The following is a 24,785-nucleotide window of genomic DNA, read 5'->3' as shown; positions in this document are numbered from 1 at the left end:
ATCAAAACATTTCCGAAGAAATATATTTTGTTTATATTAAAACTTTGGGATGTCATTGTCAATACAAAAACATAAGCACAAACATACCTTACATTCATTTACACTAGTGATTTACATCTCCTTTAATCTCTCAATGTAATATAGCTTCGTATCAATACATGTGATACAAGTAAACTGAGTGGGCCAGGTTGGGAAACCTGGTGAATACATAGGGTTTTCAACCCACAATAATATAAATGTTATGTTTAATCATCAAACAATCAACCCAATTACCCATCCCCATTATCTTCTTTATTCTTAAGGAACTACCCTAAGAATCAACTATCCTTCATTCATTCATTCCTAAGGATTAACCTAAGGAATAGGCATGAATTCCATCGTTGCCACGGTTTATATAACAGGTACTAAGTCTGTAGCTACCGATGTTAGGCATAACTGCCAATTTTCTTTCATGAGGCACTAAGTCCATAGCTGCCAGAGTTTTTAGAATACATCCGGTGAACACGTAGTTCAAACGTTAGGCATAGCTGCCAATATTATCCATTAGGCACAACTGCCAAGATATTTAGAGTACATCTGGTGAACACGTAGTTCAAAAACACCTACAGGTTGCGAGCCTGCTAGCGTTCCACTGGACTGTCTAGAATAGCCCGTGATAGTCATCTATACTCGGCTAGATGACATCATCGTTATGGTCAAGGCTTCTCATCATCTTACACCTCTCATCGTCTATATTATCTTTCATCTCTTACCTTTTACATGATCTTTCATCTACCCATCTTTACCCAATATATTTATAGGTATAAAAATAACTATACAGTTTAAATCAAGTAAAACATGTATAAATCGTTCATTCAGCATAGATATCAAGAACACAGATAATATGCACACATAGCACGTAATTTATATTAAATACTTCATATCTATGTGTAAGATGAAAGTAACTATGCACTCACTTGTTAAAGTGATGATTCCAAAATCGGACAGTGCTTCGCTTCTAACGGTTCCATTTTCCTTCGACGAAACCTAATATCATTACCGTTAGATTTTACTCTAATATTTATTGTGACTATTTACGAGTGATATTGTTTTATAAGTGTTAAACAATACTTTTCAACCACTATGTACAGACAGGGCCAGACATGAAACACCGGAGGGCAGGACCATTTTGGCATTATAGGACTTCTGAAATCCAACAATCCTATGCGGCCCTTCAAACCAGATTCCCCGTACCGCGAGTAGTTAAAAGATATTATAATAACACTTTGTATATTATATTTTATAATATATTTATTGTTTATAAGTTCATAATAACGATATTGAACTTAAACATAAGCTATACTTAAAGCAGGGTAAGCATAACTCACTTACCGGGAAGTTTGGCTAGGAACCGGGCTCTGCGGGGGCAGAACTTCCAAGCCGAAAAACTCTTCTTTTCGGAGCCTTCTGGTTCTCTGGGGCTTTCCTCTCACAACTAGAAGTTACTAGGGCTTTGGGATAGGTTTAGAGAGAAGTTAGAGAGAGAGAGAGAAGGTTGGAGGTGTGAGGAAAATAAGTGAGCCTCGCATGGTATTTATAGGCTGAAAAATGGCTCAACTCGGCGAGATCTGATCCTCCAACTCGTCATGTTGGTGTGCCACATGTCACCATCTGGTGGCAAGGCGTGGGGAGAAAGCAAGGGATCAGATCGTGCCACGTCACCCGCTTCGCAGCAGCACCCTTCTGACTTCTAAATTACGTAGGTTTCGCATAAGAGCTGCGTTTTCGACGTTCTTTATATCCACACGCTATTGGTTTAACGTATACTATGACTTTCTTTTAGATTGCCAAGGCTAAAAAGTATTTTATCGCAAACTTACTTTTTACGATTTTCAGTGTCGTGCCGGTTTTGCCGTAAAACTTCGACAAGTCATAACTTCTTCGTTATAACTCAGATTTCAACGTTCTTTATATGTACGGAACCCTTGTGACATATACTATAACTTAGTTAAGATTATTTATTCTAATAATCTTCCATAAAAAAGGTCATTTTTTGACGCTTATTGTCTCTAAATTGACTAGCCCGAATATGCGGGCGTTACAGTTATCTCCCCCTTAGGATGATTACGTCCCGGAATCATCAACGAAACAGGTCTTGTATAATTACTCCATACGATATCTTTTCATCCTACGTAAGAACCGTAACTATTGGACTTCTTGACTGTTGGTGGTGCTCAATACTTACACCTGCTCTTCATACTATGTCGGAACTTCAATCATAACTTTCGAGTTACAAACTCGATCCTTATTAGAGACTCCTGCTCCTTCTTAAACATACTTAAATTAAGTTAAGTTCTTTACTTCAACTATCGTAACAGACCTATGGGTCATGTTCTGATGACCTCTCATCGTTTGATGCAACGCTTAGACTTAGGTCTTTTTGAGTCAAATTCCAGAATGGAATATACCTTCCTTCATGTTCTAATGTGATATAATCACTTTCTAGCATGTAGCACTTCTAGCTACAAGCTTATTACTTAACGGCGACCACAATACTTCTATTGATTGCTTCGATTATCTTATACTTCAATCTTTTTGGTTTTAAGTCGGATGCTATATCGAACTTGGTTCTCTAAACCATGTAACACACTCATCTTATTTGGACTCGATTTGATATGACCACTAGGGTCGGAATAACAATCATCTTTGTAGTCATTACCGAAACAATGGTAACGACATACATGAACAAATCGGGATCAATTACTAGTGCCTTAGTAACCTTGTGACTTTCCCTGATGCAAGCGTGCGTCATGTGCTTCCGGTAGTAGGCATATACTACCTTTCACACCTACTCATACTCGTCCCAAGTATTGTCTCGCAATTTTCCAAGTTACCATACAAGTATTTCACATAGTCATTTAATACATCGGATAACATAACTAAGGTTTATATTATTTCTTGAAACGATTAGATAGATGTTCGAGTTCACCCTACACTAGGCCTCTTATAATAGGCTACACCACACGATACTATCTATATGGCTACTTTATATCCCGTCATTGGATATATAGATACTCACTCCTGATCCCTTGCATCCTCGCCTGCTTCATTAAGGATCATTTGGAATGCTCTTACCTTTTGGCTTTAGCGGTGCATTTGGATTTGTAGCTCCATCCCTGTTTGGGCAGTCTTGCTAGAAGTGTCCTTATTCACCACAGTTAAAGCAGACTTCTCTCTTGGTCGTGCATCAGCTGGCATAATGACCAGTCTTCCTGCATTTGAAGCAGGTTACTTCTTTAGAGCATCTCCCAATATGCTTCCTTCTGCACTTGTCACACCATTTTTCTTCATTGCTATCCCCATACCTCTTTTTGTTGGGGTCAGACTTCGGGAAACTATTTAACTTGTCAGATCTTCTAGGCCCCTCAAACTTCCTCTTCTCGCCAACTTCAACCTTGTTGGCGTTTCTGCTTTTGATCAATTATTTAACAAACATAACAACCCAGATGGCTGCCTCAAGAGTAGGTGTCTGGTGTACTGGCACAGTAGGTCCGTCCTTATTTTTTGAAGTAGACGCCTTGTCTCTTCCATCTAACGATCCAACATCATCTGCATCATTGCTTGTATTCCTGCCATCGTGATTGGCTTGGGTGCAACTGCTACTTCTTGTGCACGCTCAATCACTTGTGGCTCAGGCCGCGGGTTACCGCTTCCGAATCAGCTTCGAGTTCTCACCATGTCGATCTATACACCAAATCAGACATTCGGTGTGCAGTGACGAGAATTTAGATAGGGAAAGCTTTATTTATGATAGACGTGTAAATCTCCTTATCATGTTTAAAAGTTACATGCCAGTTCTAATACCATAATTAAACGTTTAGAAATCTTGAACACATAAGATTTCCAGATCCGGTCAGCAATAGACCATGGATCCGATCAACTAATAGCATCATAAAGCATATAAGGCTATAACATAAATCATTTAGCACACAAAATCAATTTAGGAATCAAATCCTACAGTAAGCTAGTGCTTGTGTCAATTCAGTTGTACTACCTAAAATATAATAGACACACTCCTCACGATCATCGCTTAGCATTCTTAGTTTAAGTCTAGAAATAAATACTTATTCCTAGTTCGCTTAAACTAATGCTCTGATACCAACTGTAACATCCCCAAATTCACAGTCATTTTAAAGATCTTATTTTTCCTTATTTGAAAATCAGAGTATTCATTTTAAAGAATAATATTGCGGAATTTGTTCCCAGAAAACATGATAAATATATTATCAAAGAATTTCCGAAGAAATATATTTTGTTTATATTAAAACTTTGGGATGTCATCATCAATACAGAAACATAAGCATAAACAGACCTTACATTCATTTACACTAGTGATTTACATCGCCTTTAATCTCTCAGTGTAACGTAGCTCTGTATCGATACCGGTGATACAAGTAAACTGAGTGGGTCAGGTTGGGAAACCTGGTGAGTACATAGGGTTTTCAACCCACAATAATATAATTGTTATGTTTAATCATCAAACAATCAACCCAATTACCCATCCCCATTATTTTCTTTATTCTTAAGGATCTACCCTAAGAATCAGCTATCCTTCATTCATTCATTCCTAAGGATTATCCTAAGGAATATGCATGAAGTCCATCGCTACCAAGGTTTATATAACATGTACTAAGTCCGTAGCTACCGATGTTAGGCACAACTGCTAATGTTCTTTCATGAGGCACTAAGTCCATCGCTGCCAGGGTTTTTAGAATACATCCGGTGAGCACGTAGTTCAAAAGTTAGGCACATCTGCCAACATTATCCATTAGGCGTAGCTGCCAGGATATATAGATTACATCTGGTGAACACGTAGTTGAAAAAAACCTACATGTTGCGAGCCTGCTAGCATTCTACTGGACTATCTAGAATAGTCTGTGGTCATCATCTATACTATGCTAGATGACATCATCGTTATGGTCAAGGCTTCTCATCATCTTACACCTCTCATCGTCTATATCATCTTTCATCTCTCACCTTTTACATCATCTTTCATCTATGCATCTTTACCGAATATATTTATACGTATAAAAATACATATACAGTTTAAATCAAGTAAAACCTGTATAAATCGTTCATCCAACATAGATATCAAGAACACAGATAATATGCACACATAGCACGTAATTTATATTAAATACTTCATATCTATGTGTAAGATGAATGTAACTATGCACTCACTTGTTAAAGTGATGATTCCAAACTCGGGGAGTGTGTCGCTTCTAACGATTCTATTTTCCTTCGACGAAACCTAGTATCATTACCGGTAGATTTTTGTCTAATATTTATTGCGACTATTTATGAGCGATATTGTTTTATAAGTGTTAAACAATACTTTTCAACCACTATGTACAGACAGGGTCCAGACATGAAATATCGGAGGACAGGACCATTTTGGCATTATAACACTTCTAAAATCTAACAACCCTACGCGACCCTTCAAACTAGATTCTCCGTACCACGAGTAGTTAAAAGATTTTATAGTAACACTTTGTATATTATATTATAAATGTATTTATTGTATATAAATTCATAGTAATGATATTGAACTTAAACATAAGCTATACTTAAAGTAGGGTAAGCATAACTCACTTACCGAGAGGTTTGGCTAGGAACCGGGGTCTGCGGGGGCAGAACTTCCGATCTGAAAAGCTCTTCTTTTCAGAGTCTTCTGGCACTCCAGGGCTTTCCTCTAGCAATTAGAAGTTACTAGGGCTTTGGGAGAGGTTTAGAGAGAAGTTAGAGAAAGAGAGAGAAGGGTTGATGTGTGAGGAAAATGAGTGAGCCTCGCATGGTATTTATAGGCTGAGAAATGGCTCAAGTCGTCGAATTCTAAGCCTCCAACTCGTCGTGTTGGTGTTCCACATGTCACCATCTGGTGGCAAGGCGTGGGGAGAAAGCAAGGGCTCAGATCGTGCCACGTCACCCCCTTCGCAGCAGCACCATTCCGACTTCTAAATTCCATAACTTTCGCATACGAGCTCTAGTTTTGACATTCTTTATGTCCACGCGTAGGTATTGAAAAGATATACAAATATACTTTTGACTCCATCGGCTAATTATCGACTGATTTTAAATTTAACAGTATGATAAGATTACACTGTTTAACAACCGTGTAAAATTCATAACTTCTACATACGGACTCCGTTTTTGACTGTCTTATTATTGTTGAACTCCTATTAATGTGATATTCAATTCTCATTTTGGTTGTGTCGGCTAAAAATCGGTCGATCTGAAATTCGAATTCCGGGCTGCATAGTGTTATGCTAATTCTTAGAAAAATCATAACTTCCTGATACGAAGTCAGATTTGGACGTTATTTTTATGCACGCTGTCAGTTTAACATATACTACAACTTTCGTTTAGATCGCTAAGGCTAAAAATATTTAGTCGCAAACTCACTTGTTACGATTTCCAGTGTCGTGCCGGTTTTGTCGTAAAACTTCGAAAGGTCCTAACTTCTTCGTTATAACTCGGATTTCAGTGTTCTTTACATGTACGGAACCCTTGTGGCATATACTATAACTTAGTTAAGATTATTTATTCTAAATAATATTCAATCAAAAAGGTCATTTTTTGACGCTTATTGTCTCTAAATTGAGTAGCTCGAATCTGTAGGCGTTACCGTTATCTCCCCCTTAGGATGAATACATCCCAGAATCATCAAAGAAACAGGGCTTGTATAATGACTCCATACATTATATTTTCATCCTAGGTAATAACCGTACCTCTTATGTCTTTTTTAACGAGTTTCTAACTCTTGGACTTCTTGACTGTTGGTGGTGCTCAATTCTTACACCTGCTCTTCGTACTATGTCGGAAATTCAATCATAACTTTCGAGTTACAAACTCGATCCTTATTAGAGACTCCTGATCCTTCTTAAACAGACTTAAATTAAGTTAAGTTCTTTACTTCGACTATCGTAACAGACCGATGGGTCATGTTCTGATGACCTCTCATCATTTGAGGCAACACTTAGACTAAGGTCTTTTAAGTCAGATTCCAGAATGTAATATACCTGCCTTCATGTTCTAATGTGATATAATCACATTCTAACAGGTAGCATTTCAAGCTACAAGCTTATTACTTAATGGCGACCATAATACTTCTATTGATTGCTTCGATTATCTTATACTTTAATCTTTTTGGTTTAAGTCGGATGCTACATCGAACTTGGTTCTCTAAACCACGTAACACACTAATCTTAGTCAGACTCGATTTGATTTGACCACTAGGGTCGGAATAACAATCATCTTTTTATTCATTATCGAAACAATGGTAACGACAGACATGAACAAAACGGGATCAATTACTAGTGCCTTAGTAACCTTGTGACTTTCCCTGATCGAAGCGTGAGTCCTATGCTTCCGGCAGTATTGGCCTCTACTACCTTTCACACCTACTCATACTCGTCCCAAGTATTGTCTCGCAATTTACCAAGTTACCATACAAGTATTTCACATAGTCATTTAACACATCGGATAACATAACTAAGGTTTATATTATTTCTTGAAACGATTACATAGATGTTCAAGTTCACCCTACACTAGGACTCTTATAATAGGCTACACCATACGATACTATCTATATGGATACTTCATATCCCGATCTTTCGATATATAGATCCTCACTCCTGATCCCTTGCATCCTCGCCTGCTTCATTAAGGATCATCTGGAATGCTCTTACCTTCGGCTTTGGCGGTGCATTTGGATTTGTAGCTCGTTCCCTCTTTGGGCAGGCTTTCTTGAAGTGTCCTTATTCACCACACTTAAAGTAGACTTCTCTCTTGGACGTGCATTTGCTAGCATAATAACCAGTCTTCCCGCATTTGAAGCGGGTCACTTCTTTAGAGTATCTCCCAATGTGCTTCCTTCTGCACTTGTCACACCATTCTTCTTCATTGCCATCCCCATACCTCTTGTTGTTGGGGTCAGACTTCGGGAAACTATTTTTCTTGTCAGATCTTGTAGACCCCTCAAACTTCCTCTTCCAACCAACTTCAACCTTGTTGGTGTTTCTGCCATTGATCAATTCTTTAACAAACTTAGCAACCCAGATGGATGCCTCAAGAGTAGGTGCATGTTGTACTGGCACATTAGGTCCGTCCTTATTTTTTTGAAGTAGACGCCTTGTCTCTTCCATCTGACGATCCAACATCATCTGCATCATTGCTTGTATTCCGGCCATCGTGATTGACTTGGGTGCAGCTGCTACTTCTGGTGCACGCTCAATCACTTGTGGCTCAGGCTGTGGGTTACCGCTTCCAAATCCGCTTCGAGTTCTCACCATGTCGATCTATACACCAAATCAGACGTTCGGTGTGTAGTGACGAGAATTTAGATAGGGAAAGCTTTATTTATGATAGACGTGTAAATCTCCTTATCATTTCGAAAAGTTACATGCTAGTTCTAATACCGTAATTAAACGTTTAGAAATCTTGAACACATAAAATTTCCAGATCCGGTCGGCAATAGACCATGGATCCGATCAACTAATAGCATCATAAAGCATATAAGGCTATAACATAAATCATTTAGCACACAAAATCAATTTAGGAATCAAATCCTATAGTAAGCTAGTGCTTGTGTCAATTCAGTTGTACTACCTAAAATATAATAGACACACTCCTCACGATCATCGCTTAGCATTCTTAGTTTAAGTCTAGAAATAAATACTTATTCCTAGTTCGCTTAAACTAATGCTCTGATACCAACTGTAACATCCCCAAATTCACAGTCATTTTAAAGATCTTATTTTTCCTTATTTGAAAATCAGAGTATTCATTTTAAAGAATAATATTGCGGAATTTGTTCCCAGAAAACATGATAAATATATTATCAAAGAATTTCCGAAGAAATATATTTTGTTTATATTAAAACTTTGGGATGCCATCATCAATACAGAAACATAAGCATAAACAGACCTTACATTCATTTACACTAGTGATTTACATCGCCTTTAATCTCTCAGTGTAACGTAGCTCTGTATCGATACCGGTGATACAAGTAAACTGAGTGGGTCAGGTTGGGAAACCTGGTGAGTACATAGGGTTTTCAACCTACAATAATATAATTGTTATGTTTAATCATCAAACAATCAACCCAATTACCCATCCCCATTATCTTCTTTATTCTTAAGGATCTACCCTAAGAATCAGCTATCCTTCATTCATTCATTCCTAAGGATTATCCTAAGGAATAGGCATGAAGTCCATCGCTACCAAGGTTTATATAACATGTACTAAGTCCGTAGCTACCGATGTTAGGCACAACTGCTAATGTTCTTTCATGAGGCACTAAGTCCATCGCTGCCAGGGTTTTTAGAATACATCCGGTGAGCACGTAGTTCAAAAGTTAGGCACATCTGCCAACATTATCCATTAGGCGTAGCTGCCAGGATATATAGATTACATCTGGTGAACACGTAGTTGAAAAACACCTACATGTTGCGAGCCTGCTAGCATTCTACTGGACTATCTAGAATAGTCTGTGGTCATCATCTATACTATGCTAGATGACATCATCGTTATGGTCAAGGCTTCTCATCATCTTACACCTCTCATCGTCTATATCATCTTTCATCTCTCACCTTTTACATCATCTTTCATCTATGCATCTTTACCGAATATATTTATACGTATAAAAATACATATACAGTTTAAATCAAGTAAAACCTGTATAAATCGTTCATCCAACATAGATATCAAGAACACAGATAATATGCACACATAGCACGTAATTTATATTAAATACTTCATATCTATGTGTAAGATGAATGTAACTATGCACTCACTTGTTAAAGTGATGATTCCAAACTCGGGGAGTGCGTCGCTTCTAACGATTCTATTTTCCTTCGACGAAACCTAGTATCATTACCGGTAGATTTTTGTCTAATATTTATTGCGACTATTTATGAGCGATATTGTTTTATAAGTGTTAAACAATACTTTTCAACCACTATGTACAGACAGGGTCCAGACATGAAATATCGGAGGACAGGACCATTTTGGCATTATAACACTTCTAAAATCTAACAACCCTACGCGACCCTTCAAACTAGATTCTCCGTACCACGAGTAGTTAAAAGATTTTATAGTAACACTTTGTATATTATATTATAAATGTATTTATTGTATATAAATTCATAGTAATGATATTGAACTTAAACATAAGCTATACTTAAAGTAGGGTAAGCATAACTCACTTACCGAGAGGTTTGGCTAGGAACCGGGGTCTGCGGGGGCAGAACTTCCGATCTGAAAAGCTCTTCTTTTCAGAGTCTTCTGGCACTCCAGGGCTTTCCTCTAGCAATTAGAAGTTACTAGGGCTTTGGGAGAGGTTTAGAGAGAAGTTAGAGAAAGAGAGAGAAGGGTTGATGTGTGAGGAAAATGAGTGAGCCTCGCATGGTATTTATAGGCTGAGAAATGGCTCAAGTCGTCGAATTCTAAGCCTCCAACTCATCGTGTTGGTGTTCCACATGTCACCATCTGGTGGCAAGGCGTGGGGAGAAAGCAAGGGCTCAGATCGTGCCACGTCACCCCCTTCGCAGCAGCACCATTACGACTTCTAAATTCCATAACTTTCGCAAACGAGCTCCAGTTTCGACATTCTTTATGTCCACGCGTAGGTATTGAAAAGATATACAAATATACTTTTGACTTCATCGGCTAATTATCGACTGATTTTAAATTTAACAGTATGAGAAGATTACACTGTTTAACAATCGTGTAAAATTCATAACTTCTACATACGGACTCCGTTTTTGACTGTCTTATTATTGTTGAACTCCTATTAATGTGATATTCAATTCTCATTTTGGTTGTGTCGGCTAAAAATCGGTCGATCTGAAATTCGAATTCCGGGCTGCATAGTGTTATGCTAATTCTTAGAAAAATCATAACTTCCTGATACGAAGTCAGATTTGGACGTTATTTTTATGCACGCTGTCAGTTTAACATATACTACAACTTTCGTTTAGATCGCTAAGGCTAAAAATATTTAATCGCAAACTCACTTGTTACGATTTCCAGTGTCGTGCCGGTTTTGTCGTAAAACTTCGAAAGGTCATAACTTCTTCGTTATCACTCGGATTTCAGTGTTCTTTACATGTACGGAACCCTTGTGGCATATACTATAACTTAGTTAAGATTATTTATTCTAAATAATATTCAATCAAAAAGGTCATTTTTGACGCTTATTGTCTCTAAATTGAGTAGCCCGAATCTGCGGGCGTTACCGTTATCTCCCCCTTAGGATGAATACATCCCAGAATCATCAAAGAAACAGGGCTTGTATAATGACTCCATACATTATATTTTCATCCTAGGTAATAACCGTACCTCTTATGTCTTTTTTAACGAGTTTCTAACTCTTGGACTTCTTGACTGTTGGCGGTGCTCAATTCTTACACCTGCTCTTCGTACTATGTCGGAAATTCAATCATAACTTTCGAGTTACAAACTCGATCCTTATTAGAGACTCTTGATCCTTCTTAAACAGACTTAAATTAAGTTAAGTTCTTTACTTCGACTATCGTAACAGACCGATGGGTCATGTTCTGATGACCTCTCATCATTTGAGGCAACACTTAGACTAAGGTCTTTTAAGTCAGATTCCAGAATGTAATATACCTGCCTTCATGTTCTAATGTGATATAATCACATTCTAACATGTAGCACTTCAAGCTACATGCTTATTACTTAATGGCGACCATAATACTTCTATTGATTGCTACGATTATCTTATACTTCAATCTTTTTGGTTTAAGTCGGATGCTACATCGAACTTGGTTCTCTAAACCACGTAACACACTAATCTTAGTCAGACTCGATTTGATTTGACCACTAGGGTCGGAATAACAATCATCTTTTTATTCATTATCGAAACAATGGTAACGACAGACATGAACAAAACGGGATCAATTACTAGTGCCTTAGTAACCTTGTGACTTTCCCTGATCGAAGCGTGAGTCCTATGCTTCCGGTAGTATAGGCCTCTACTACCTTTCACACCTACTCATACTCGTCCCAAGTATTGTCTCGCAATTTACCAAGTTACCATACAAGTATTTCACATAGTCATTTAACACATCGGATAACATAACTAAGGTTTATATTATTTCTTGAACCGATTACATAGATGTTCAAGTTCACCCTACACTAGGACTCTTATAATAGGCTACACCATACGATACTATCTATATGGATACTTCTTATCCCGATCTTTCGATATATAGATCCTCACTCCTGATCCCTTGCATCCTCGCCTGCTTCATTAAGGATCATCTGGAATGCTCTTACCTTCGGCTTTGGCGGTGCATTTGGATTTGTAGCTCGTTCCCTCTTTGGGCAGGCTTTCTTGAAGTGTCCTTATTCACCACACTTAAAGCAGACTTCTCTCTTGGACGTGCATTTGCTAGCATAGTAACCAGTCTTCCCAGCATTTGAAGCGGGTCACTTCTTTAGAGTATCTCCCAATGTGCTTCCTTCTGCACTTGTCACACCATTCTTCTTCATTGCTATCCCCATACCTCTTGTTGTTGGGGTCAGACTTCGGGAAACTATTTTTCTTGTCAGATCTTGTAGACCCCTCAAACTTCCTCTTCCAGCCAACTTCAACCTTGTTGGGGTCTGTCCTTATTTTTTTGAAGTAGACGCCTTGTCTCTTCCATCTGACGATCCAACATCATCTGCATCATTGCTTGTATTCCGGCCATCGTGATTGACTTGGGTGCAGCTGCTACTTCTGGTGCACGCTCAATCACTTGTGGCTCAGGCTGTGGGTTACCGCTTCCGAATCCGCTTGGAGTTCTCACCATGTCGATCTATACACCAAATCAGACGTTCGGTATGCAGTGACGAGAATTTAGATAGGGAAAAGCTTTATTTATGATAGACGTCTAAATCTCCTTATCATTTCGAAAAGTTACATGACAGTTCTAATACCGTAATTAAACGTTTAGAAATCTTGAACACATAAAATTTCCAGATCCGTTCGGCAATAGACCATGGATCCGATCAACTAATAGCATCATAAAGCATATAAGGCTATAACATAAATCATTTAGCACATAAAAGCAATTTAGGCATCAAATCCTAGAGTAAGCTAGTGCTTGTGTCAATTCAGGTGTACTACCTAAAATATAATAGACACACTCCTCACGATCATCGCTTAGCATTCTAAGTTTAAGTCTAGAAATAAATCCTTATTCCTAGTTCGCTTAAACTAATGCTCTGATACCAACTGTGACATCCCCAAATTCACGGTCATTTTAAAATTTTATTTATGCTTATTTGAACATCAGAGTATTCATTTTAAAAAATAATATTGAGGAATTTGTTCCCATAAAACATGATAAATATATTATCAAAGCATTTATGAAGAAATGTATTTTGTTTATATTAAAACTTTGGGATGTTATCGTCAATACAGAAACATAAGCGTAAATGGACCTTACATTCATTTACACTAGTGATTTAGATCTCCTTTAATCTCTCAGTGCAATGTAGCATCATATCGATACCTGTGATACAAGTAAACTGAGTGGGTCAGGTTGGGAAACCTGGTGAGTACATAGGGTTTTCAACCTACAATAATATAATTGTTATGTTTAATCATCAAACAATCAACCCAATTAACCATCCCCAATATCTTCTATATTCTTAAGGATCTACCCTAAGGAATAGGCACGAAGTCCATCGTTGCCAGGGTTTATATAACAGGTACTAAGTCCATAGCTACCGATGTTAGGGACAACTGCCAATGTTCTTTCATGAGGCACTTAGTCCATAGCTGCCAGGGGTTTTAGAATACATCCGGTGAACACGTAGTTCAAAAGTTAGGCACAGCTTATCCATTAGGCGCAGCTGGCAGGATATTTAGAATGGTGAATACGTAGTTCAAACACACCTATAGGTTGCAAGCCTGCTAGCGTTCCACTCGACTGTCTAAAATAGTCAATGGTCCTCATCTATACTCTGATAGATGACATCATCGTTATCATCAAGGCTTCTCATCATCTTACACCTCTCATCGTCTATATTATCTTTCATCTCTCACCTTTTACATCATCTTTCATCTACCCATCTTAGATATGTATAAATCGGTCATCCAACATAGATATCAAGAACACAAATAATATGCACACATAGCACGTAATTTATATAAATCACTTCATATATATGTGGAAGATGAAAGTAACTATGCACTCACTTGTTAAAGTGATGATTCCAAACTCGGGTAGCGTTTCGCTTCTAACGATTCTATTTTCCTTCGACGAAACCTAGTATCATTACCACTAGATTTTATTCTAATATTTATGGCGACTATTTACGAGAGATATTGTTTTATTAGTGTTAAGCAATACTTTTCAACCACTATGTACAGACAGGGGGCCAGACATGAAACACCGTAGGGCAGGACCATTTTGGCATTACAACACTTCTGAAATCCTACAACCCTATGCGGCCCTTCAAACCAGATTCCCCGTACCGCGAGTAGTGAAAAGATATTGTAATAACACTTTGTATTTTATATTTTATAATATATTTGTAGTTTATAAGTTCATAATAATGATATTGAACTTAAACATAAGCTATACTTAAAGTAGTGTAAGCATAACTCACTTACCGGGAGGTTTGGCTAGGAACTGGGTTCTGCGGGGGCAGAACTTCCAAGCCGAAAAGCTATTCTTTTTCAGAGCCTTCTGGCACTCCGGGGCTTTCCTCTCGCAATTAGAAGTTACTACGGCTTTGGGAGAGGTTTAGAGAGAAGTTAGAGAGAGAGAGAGAAGGGTTGAGGTGTGAGGAAAATGAGTGAGCCTCGCATGGTATTTATAGGCTGAAAATTGGCTCAACTCGGCGAGATCTGAGCCTCCAACTCGTCATGTTGGTGTGCTACATGTCACCATCTGGTGGCAAGGCGTGGGGAGAAAGCAAGGGCTCAGATCGTGCCACGTCACCCCCTTCGCAGCGGCACCCTTCTGACTTCTAAATTACGTAGGTTTCGCATAAGAGCTCCGTCTTCGACGTTCTTTATATCCACACATAGGTATTGAAAAGATCTACAACTCTCCTTTTGACTCCATCGGCTAGTTCTCGACCGATTTTAAATTTAACAGTATGAGAAGATTACATTGTTTAACGACTGTGTAAAATTCATAACTTCTACATACGGACTCCGTTTTCGACTGTATTTATATAGTTGAACTCTTATTAATGATATCTTTAATTATCATTTAGGTTGTGTCGGCTAAAAATCGGTCGATCTAAAATTCGAATTCCGGGCTGCATACTACTATGCTAAATCTTAGAAAAATTATAACTTCCTCATACGAAGTCAGATTCGGACGTTCTTTTTATGCACGCTCTCGGTTTCACATATACTACGAATTTCGTTTAGATCGTTAAGGCTAAAAAGTATTTTATCGCAAACTCATTTTTTACGATTCCCAGTGTTGTGCCGGTTTTGCCGTAAAACTTCGATAGGTTATAATTCTTCGTTATAACTCGGATATCAACGTTCTTTATGTTGGATTAGGTGTCTAAGCCCATAACTATAATTTGTATGTACTTGACCCGAGAGTAGCATGGTCCGTTTGGGTTGCATGACACCACAACAATTTGTAAGGATGGACTTATGAGAAGAGGATATTCATGATTAATTAATATATTATAAGTTCTAATATACTAATATGAAATCATATTATTTAATTAGTATTTATCAAGAATTAATTTGGAATTAATTTTGTGATCAAAAGAGACTAATTAAATGTATGGGGATGGATTTGGTAAATCATTCATTCTTATGGTGTGGGCTAATGATCCATGATTCCTTAGGTTGGGCTAAACCCATGTGACAACCCATGGAAGATACATGGAGGTTTAAGCCCATGGAGCCTAAGGAATATGGAAGGTCATGCACATTAGGGTTTACATGGTGAAACCCTAGTTTTGCCATACTATATAAGAAACTCATTAGCTCCTAAAATTGGCACCCTAGTGTTCTTGGAATAGCTATAGCCGAATTTAGAGTACACGTATTCTCTCTCAAGTCCTCCATTGTTGGTGGTGTTGTTGATTCCATTTGAGGTGCAACACTTGGGGCACTAAGTTCTTAAAGGCCAAAATCAAGAAGTTCTACAAGCTACAACTAAGAGGTGACTCTATAACTCTCTTTTATGTTGATTATATCATTTTGTATGATAGTTGTAGGCTTAATGCTTTGGAAACAATATTGCATGTATAGTTATAGAAAACATAGATCCAAAGCATTTAGGGTTGTATGTGTACCATAGGATGTTGTAGTATACTAAAACCCATCAAAGCATAGGGTTGTTTTCTATTATACTTGATGTTTATTGTTTTTTAAAGCAAGAAAAATAGTTTTCTTGGAATCTTCCTGATCACCACGAGGTGGTAAAAATTACCACGAGGTGGTGACTGTTCAGTGAAAAAAAATTCAGTTTTATGGCCTGTTTTGGATTAGGATCATTACCACAAAATGTTTTTGTTCATAAAATTTGATTTTGTTGCTATGGTAATGATTATCCTCATCCAAATAAAAGATAATTGTCAAAGTTTCATGATTTATATTAGTTTATATGATTAGGCTAATTTCTTGAAATTTGTTTGATATGAATTATCTTAACTTATGAGTTTTTTTAATCTAGATCATAGAAAAATTATTTGATTATTGTGTTAATTGAAATATTTGATCTAAATGCCATTTATGAACTCCATAACTTGTCGTCAAGTTATGGAAAATGAAAAGTTTTTCATAAATGTGTTTTTTATGAACTCCATAACTTGTCCTCAAGTTATGAAATTTCAAGAGTCTCATCTAAATGTCATCATAAAATGGTTTTAAGTCTTCCATAACTTGTCCTCAAGTTATGGAACTTGAAGAGTCTTTTACATAAATGTTTTTATGAACTCCATAATTTGTCCTCAAGTTATGAAATGTCAAGAGTCTTTTCATAACACCTATATTAAACTCATAAGTTATGGATTCCAAAAGTTTTTGAATAGTTCAAAACTTGCCCTCAAGTTTTGGAATTTGTAAATGCAAAATCTTACTTTGAAACATTAAGTTCCAAACCCTAGAATTTTAAAAGTGTAAAATTCAACCCATATACTATTATAATATTATAGGTTTAATATATATATATATATATATATATATATATATATATATATATATATGTATGTATAAGAGTAAAGTCAGTCTTACCGTTAGTAGGCCTCATTCACGAAGCCGGTCTATAAGGGGGGTATAAGGTTACTGCCTATAAAATGACAGTTTAATGGGTGTCCACTCTCACCCACCGCTTCCTTGACCAGTGGAGGGTCGTTAGCCGAACGGGTTTGACAGAACATTTAAATTCTTATTAAAAGTATAATGAAATACTAAGTAACTAAACACTTATAAATTCCCAATCTTATTTACTTAGGAAAATGTGAATTTGGTGCTAACCCATGAAATTGCACTTTGCACCTTGTTAAGTCGTTAGTGGAGCGTGTGTGGTTAACCGGAACACTAACCTGGGACTGACAGTATGTGGCAAAGGGTAGCTTGATGTTAAGCATAGATCAATGGAGCGTGTGGTTAACCGACACATTGATTAGGTGGTTGTAACATTAGGTGTACCAAGCTAATTTGCATGGTTATTCACACCTTGTTTGTGATCCTCGGCATCCCAGTCACAAACTTGAAGGGCACAATCGAGATTTAAACATCCCATTGAATAGTTCAATGAATCTCAAAGGATCTAGGAATTTCAATCCATTTAAAACTTAATAATCAATTTTGTTTTTATGGTGGAAATTGGTAAATTGTCATTTACCTACCTTCAAATATTTTGGAATTTGGATTACGACATCCCTCTTCCGAATTGTAAAATATTGTGTTGGCTCCTAGCCTTAATATTTCATCTTGGGTGTTATGTTAAGGACTAAAATAAACTAAACTTGAATTTCTCCCATTATAGATGTCTAGTTCAGACAACTATGGTCTTCCCGAATCTTTTGAATAAACTTTCTTTATAAAGATGATTTTCCACAAGGCGATCAAGGTGAAAGATTAATCCCTTATTCGTGTTGTAGTGGAACTTTACTTCCTCCACATCCTCCAATAATTCTCCCTAACCCACAAGTTCAAGGTCACTCAAAGCCCTATTGGCAGGAAGGAAAGTCTGTATGTGATCACATCTTGGAGATGAAGTTACATATTGAAAAGCTGGGAGAGTTGGGTGTCGAAGTCTCGAGGAAGTTGGTTGTTGATTGGGTTCTTCAATCACTTCCTAAGCCATATAGCGGGTTCTTTAAGGACTACTATATGGGTGATCATGACATGACCCTTATTGATCTAACATATTTTCTTGTTGTTGCTGAATCAACAATGATTTGGTGCACTCGTAAAGCAAATTTGATTGGAAGATCTACTTCCCAAACTTCCATGGACACTGACAATGCTAACATTGAAAGTCCAGAAAAGCTTTCTCATCCCGATGGAAAGGGATCGACCATGGTCAAGTCATTTGACCAGATGGTAAAGAGAAAGGCTAAGTCTGAGATAGGCCCGTGTACCATTCCCAAGGAGTCCATATGTTTCTGTTGCCAAGAGAAGGGGCATTGGTTCTGAAGCTGTCGTATCTACCTGAAGGATCATAAGGATGGTAAAGTCAAAAATTTTGACTCTGCTTCAGGTAAAATCCACTATCTAACTCTATTAAGTTCATATTTGGAGATTCTTAATACATGATGTAATGCAATTACATTTTGATGTTTTGTAGAATCAAATGAAGCTTAAAAGAAGAGTAAGCTGAGTCTGATCGCGAAGAAATGGATTTCGATCGCATGGTTCGATGATCAGATTCTTGAGCTGCTGCTTAAGAGTTATGATAGATTGCTTAGAAATATCAAGAAACATAGTTTTCATTTGTAGTTGCATTGTAAGGAAAAGTTTTCCGCGTTTAATAAATAAATAAAATTCTGATTTTGTTTTATATCTCCTTACAATGGATTTTGTGAAAATTGATGTTTATGTATATTCTAGCAGTGTTCAATATGGATTTGATTCTTTCGTTTGTGGTAGTGTCATAATTTACCAAATAAGGAAAGATTCTCATCACTCAAGTTTCAGTTGGATAGAAACTTGGAATCATGCAACTTGTATTGTGTGATGAATGAGAACCTTTATCTTTGAGAAATTAAGACTAATTCCTTTTTCACATGAATACGTGAGCCAGGTGAAGGACTAGGAGATGGGTACACTGGGTGTGCGCTGGTCAGGTCCACCACAAAGAATGATAAGACTATTCGTCATGATTTACTAAATTTTAGTAAATATGGTTATGCTTACAAGTTTAAGTATAATTGTGAACATTGGAAAAGTTTCAATGTATGGCAGAACCAATGAGAAGAATCAAATTAGGCAGAAAGATAAAAGTTTCTCCAATATGAAAAGATGGGAGAGTACTTTAGTATCGTGCTTTATGATCATCTTAATGATTATGGAAAACCATATCACAATTGATCCTCTACGGTCATCTTAGTGCATTTCTATGGCTAAGAAGAGGAATCGTGAATTGTTGAAATGGTTAAATCCAGAAGATGAGTCATACTTCATTCCAAAAAAAAGTCTTAGAGTCATACTCCAAGCTTGTGCCTTGAGTGACACTAAATTAAGAAGGTTTATAACACTCATCAAATGTAGAGTAACATGTTTCTTACTCTTGTACATTAGCAATTTGTAAGTTGTGATGTTTTGGATAAAACAAAGAACAACTAAGGCCAATTGTGTGAAGTGTTAGTCTTGATTAGAATCTGCACTAACTCTTGAATATTTGTCTGTCAAGTAATGTTCCTTGACAAAGTGAATCTTATATGTCAAGAGGTCAGTGGGAGTCTTAGAAATCTTGAAAGTTTCAAGAATTAATTAAGGGTAAACCTGTCAAGAATATTTGTCTGTCAAGTAATGTTTGTAACCTATCGTGTTGACATATTCTTATTTCTGTGCTCATTCCAGTTAAAGTTGACTATGCATGTGAGTTCTATGAGTTCTCAATTGTTCGCATACGGCAACAACTTGGAAGCAATGGTAGGCCCTTGTGCTGCCAAGTGGCAAGAAATTAAGATTTAACAAGTTCAGTCCATATGAGTTTGGATTTGTCACTAACCTTGTCTTGTGATCATGGTTATGACAAATTCACATGGATAGGAACACATACACCATTAAATCTAAGTGTCATAAGGTCTCTCTCCAATTCATGAAAATGGTTGTGAGGAAACGCTTTCACTAAGTAGATTTTAAGGAGATAGAATTGTGAAATTTGCATTCTCCAATTCAATTATGATTACGACATCCCTCTTCATAACTTGAATTGTGAGAAATGGCAAAGGGTCTAAACATTTGATACTTATTGTTGTAAGTTCTAAAATTGTTAAGACACATATGAGAGCTATCTAAGGAAAGGTGTATGATTTTGAGAAGCCTAGATAAATTCTTATCGAAGCATCTCGAATCAGAAATCTAAACTTTGGTAATGAAAGTCAATCAATATTGATTTCTATAAGTCCAACTGATTTCTGGGGACATGTCAAAGCTAGTGGGAGCATAAGTGTTATGCTAGTTAAATAAATAATTGTTATGCTAGTGGGAGCATAATTATTATGGTAAGTGTTGCAAGTTACCAATGTTAATTATAAAAAACAAAAGTTTCAATTCTCAAAGTTTTGGGTTTGAAAAGTTGTTTTGCTATATTTAAGGGAGAGGAATTTATACTTCATTTCAAAATCTAAAAGCTTAGATTGAGTTTTTTAATCAAATTTAGTCAAATATATATGAATGTTACGTTGGAATGGTTCAACATAAGGAAATTCTATATATGGAAATGTTAATTGCGTTCTCAAAATTTGATTATGATTACGGCATCCCTCGTCATAATCAAAATTTTGAGAACATGGCAAATAGAAATATTGTACCAAAAGACTGGTCAAGTATCATGTCTTTATGTTAGACATTATGAATCGCATCCCATATGCTTCGGGTATAGGATCGATTGCATATGCTATAATATTCTCGTGTTCTAATTTTCCAAATGCCTAGGGAATTAAGAGGGAAAAAGGAATAGAACCGGATATGACTAAAGTGGTTAACAACTATTAAGTACAATCTAAGGATTGGTCGCTTGTAGTTGGAAGTATAAAATGGATGGACCATATTGACATATTCTGAAAAGAGGCAACTCTTGTTCAGAAGTGATAGTCAAAATGGGAATATGGAAATGTTTCCATAAGTGGAAGTTATTCTTTAAATGTGTGTAAGATTAGGAAACTTAATGCAAGAAGGATGTTCAAAGGAATGTACTTTGAGTTTGAGACTTTGCTTCCTTGGAATTGTTTTGTTATCAATCTCCAGTGGAAAGTTTCGTAATATCGTTGGTCAAGTCTCTGTGACTTTTGGTACCATGACATTACAAAGGCTGCATTACATGAAAGTTTAACAGTGACAAGAATTTGGAATTCTTACACTTGCAATAAAGATTTGGAATTGTGGAATGATCATCATTGAAACGTTTTTCAATTGATCTATTTCACAAAGTCAGGACCATAGACAAACATAGTGTGCATGCTTGGAGCATGGCATAGCTATTGTTTTAATTCAAGTATTAAGTTGATAAATCGAAACATTATACAATGAATAATGAGTAATCAATATGACACTCAAAAGTTTTGGGGCCATATAGGATTAGTATTATTCTTGTGTTTCACTTTGCATGTTTTGACTTCCTGAATAACTAGGTTATTCAAACCATCCACAGTCGATCATACTTTGGAAGTAGGTATTGAGGCAAGACTGTCATGAATGGGTCTGTAGAGGTGTTTTAGTCATAGCACAAGTTTGCTACAGTGTTCATGAGTGCTCCTGGAATAAGATTCGAGTATTGGATTCAAACCACGCTCATCTGAATCACTTCATGGATCTTATCACGAGTGGTTGTGAGACGATAATATCTTATATTCTTGAAACGGAGACATGTGAGTTGTAGTTGTGAGTCGGTTGCACAGTGACATATGTAAATGCACCAGTAACTTGGTGTTATAAAACATATCGTTGTGTGTAATTTGATGAGTAAGTACAAGCAAGCATTTGGGTCGAAGTTTATCCGTTCCTTTTACCCCATGTGGATAAAAGCGATATCTGTGGGCCCCTCGATGATTTAGTGATGACACCCCTAAGTGCTTGGCCAAGCCTGGACTGATTTGATTTGTTCAATTAGTCGGTCGTCATAAATCGGAAATCGGGAAACAATAGATGGACAGAGAGAATGATTATAATCCATGTCTCAGTCCATATGATATCTAGAATGGAGGAATATATGATCCCTTATACAATGGACGTGTCATTGACTAGGTCAGAGTTCGATAGTGGCTTTTAAAAGCTACGATTGCTAGTTGGGTTGTGGTGTCGTACTTGCAATAATAGTTATTTGACTTATCCAAGTGGGAGACTGTTGGATTAGGTGTCTAAGCCCATAACTATAACTGGTATGTACTTGACCCGAGAGTAGCATAGTCCATTTGGGTTGCATGGCACCGGAACAATTTGTAAAGATTGACTTATGAGAAGAGGATATTCATGATTTATTAATATATTATAAGTTCTAATATACTAATATGAAATCATATTATTTAATTAGTATTGATCAAGAATTAATTTGGAATTAATTTTGTGATAAAAAGAGACTAATTAAATGTATGGGGATTGATTTGGTAAATCATTCATTCTTATGGTGTGGGCTAATGATCCATGATACCTTAGGTTGGGCTAAACCCATGTGACAACCCATGGATGATCCATGGAGGTTTAAGCCCATGGAGCCTAAGGAATATGGAAGGTCATGCACATTAGTGTTTACATGGTTTAACCCTAGTTTTGCCACACTATATAAGAAACCTATTAGCTCCTAAAATTGGCACCCTAGTGTTCTTAGAATAGCTATAGCCGATTTTAGAGTACAAGTATTCTCTCTCAAGTCATCCATTGTTGGTGGTGTTGTGTGATTCCATTTGAGGTGAAACACTTGGGACACTAAGTTAATAAAGGCCAAACTCAAGAAGTTCTACAAGCTACAACTAAGAGGTAACTCTATTACTTTCTTTTATGTTGATTATATCATTTTGTATGATAGTTGTAGGCTTAATGCTTTGGAAACGATATTGCATGTATAGTTATAGAAATCATAGATCCAAAGCATTTAGGGTTGTATGTGCACCATAGGATGTTGTAGTATACTAAAACCCATCACTTTATATGTACGAAACCCTTGTGACATATACTATAACTTAGTTAAGATTATTTATTCTAAATAATATTCCATCAAAAAGGTCATTTTTTGACGCATATTGTCTCTAAGTTGACTGGCCCGAATCTGCGGGTGTTACAAATATACATGTTATCTGTTGCTTAGTTTAGAGGTATTTAGATTTTATTTTTTCCTAAATTGAGTATGAATATTTATGATTTCATCAAAGATTACATGTTTTTTGATTCATGTTTATGTTTTCTAAAATGTCGTTGATTTTTTTGAGGTTTTCAAATGATTTTTTTTTGTATTTTGGCTGACTATTTTCATCTTACATCATTATTACATGGTGACATAAAGTTCTCTATTTGATCATATTAGTGTTACAAGTAGAAGTGCTCTTCCTATAAAATCTCCACTCATTCTTTGCATTTTCGGTAAATATCTAAAAAAGAAAAAATAATGTAGCATAAGAGAAAGTTATTTTTTCATTAACATTTGAAGCATTAGTCAACGTGGGGAAGTAAAGTAACCCCATTTGGCCACTATGAGGGAATATGAGCTCTGGTGGGCCATCTTTAATTTCACCTTCTAGTTGTTCATCTTCTATCTTGAAATAAGTTTATATAATCACCTAAATTCAAGTGAAATTTCTTAAAGTTTAGATGTGAAATTTGTTAAATTTCTTCAATATGAATATAACACTATTAATTTAGATCATAATCATGTTGATTAACCTTTCATTTTTTCAAATTGTTCAACATATCTTGCTTGTTGTCCCAAGCCTTGCATTTTTCACCACCTTTTCTCTCTTAGTTTTATTCTGGGCAGAAATTTACTACCACGTATAGTTTAATTACTTTCTCATATTTACATATTATATTTTAATCGTTTTTTACTCTTGGTGCTGATTGGTGAATCTTTGATAGGCATGTGTTGTATCAACTGATGGCATTCCTCAACTTTCTATACAGTCAATGGAATAATCTATGATATTCAGGTTAAAAAAATTATTTTGCATAAACATTTTAAGTTTGTAATTATAGATTTAATGATTTTAAATTTATAACCACTTATTATATTTTGTTATCTCTTAATATATATCTTTATGGCTAGTAATCTGGTATAAGAATGTCCCCTTTATGGTGATCCTCTTCAAGATGTTCTTTGCAGGTCCTACATTCTCTATAATACATTTTGAATTTTTTTTGAATTTTTTATTAAAATTTGTCTCTCATTTTTTTACCAGTGGTGTGTTTGTTTACTGCTTTGGAATTTCTGCTATATGGAGGAAGGTATTTTACAAAAATAACCAACAAATTCTGCTGAAGATTCATGGATATCCACAGTAAGTTCACCTAATTGCAAAACTTTTGTCTTCTAAGAGAGATGAAGAACTCTCACTACAAGAAAAATACGATTTTGCTAGGGACGGGCGCT

This window comes from Lactuca virosa, chromosome 4 (genome assembly GCF_052849685.1).
Source record: "Lactuca virosa cultivar CGN04683 chromosome 4, Lactuca_virosa_CGN04683_v6, whole genome shotgun sequence".
Taxonomy (NCBI): domain Eukaryota; kingdom Viridiplantae; phylum Streptophyta; class Magnoliopsida; order Asterales; family Asteraceae; genus Lactuca; species Lactuca virosa.
This window is presented reverse-complemented; position numbering follows the sequence as displayed.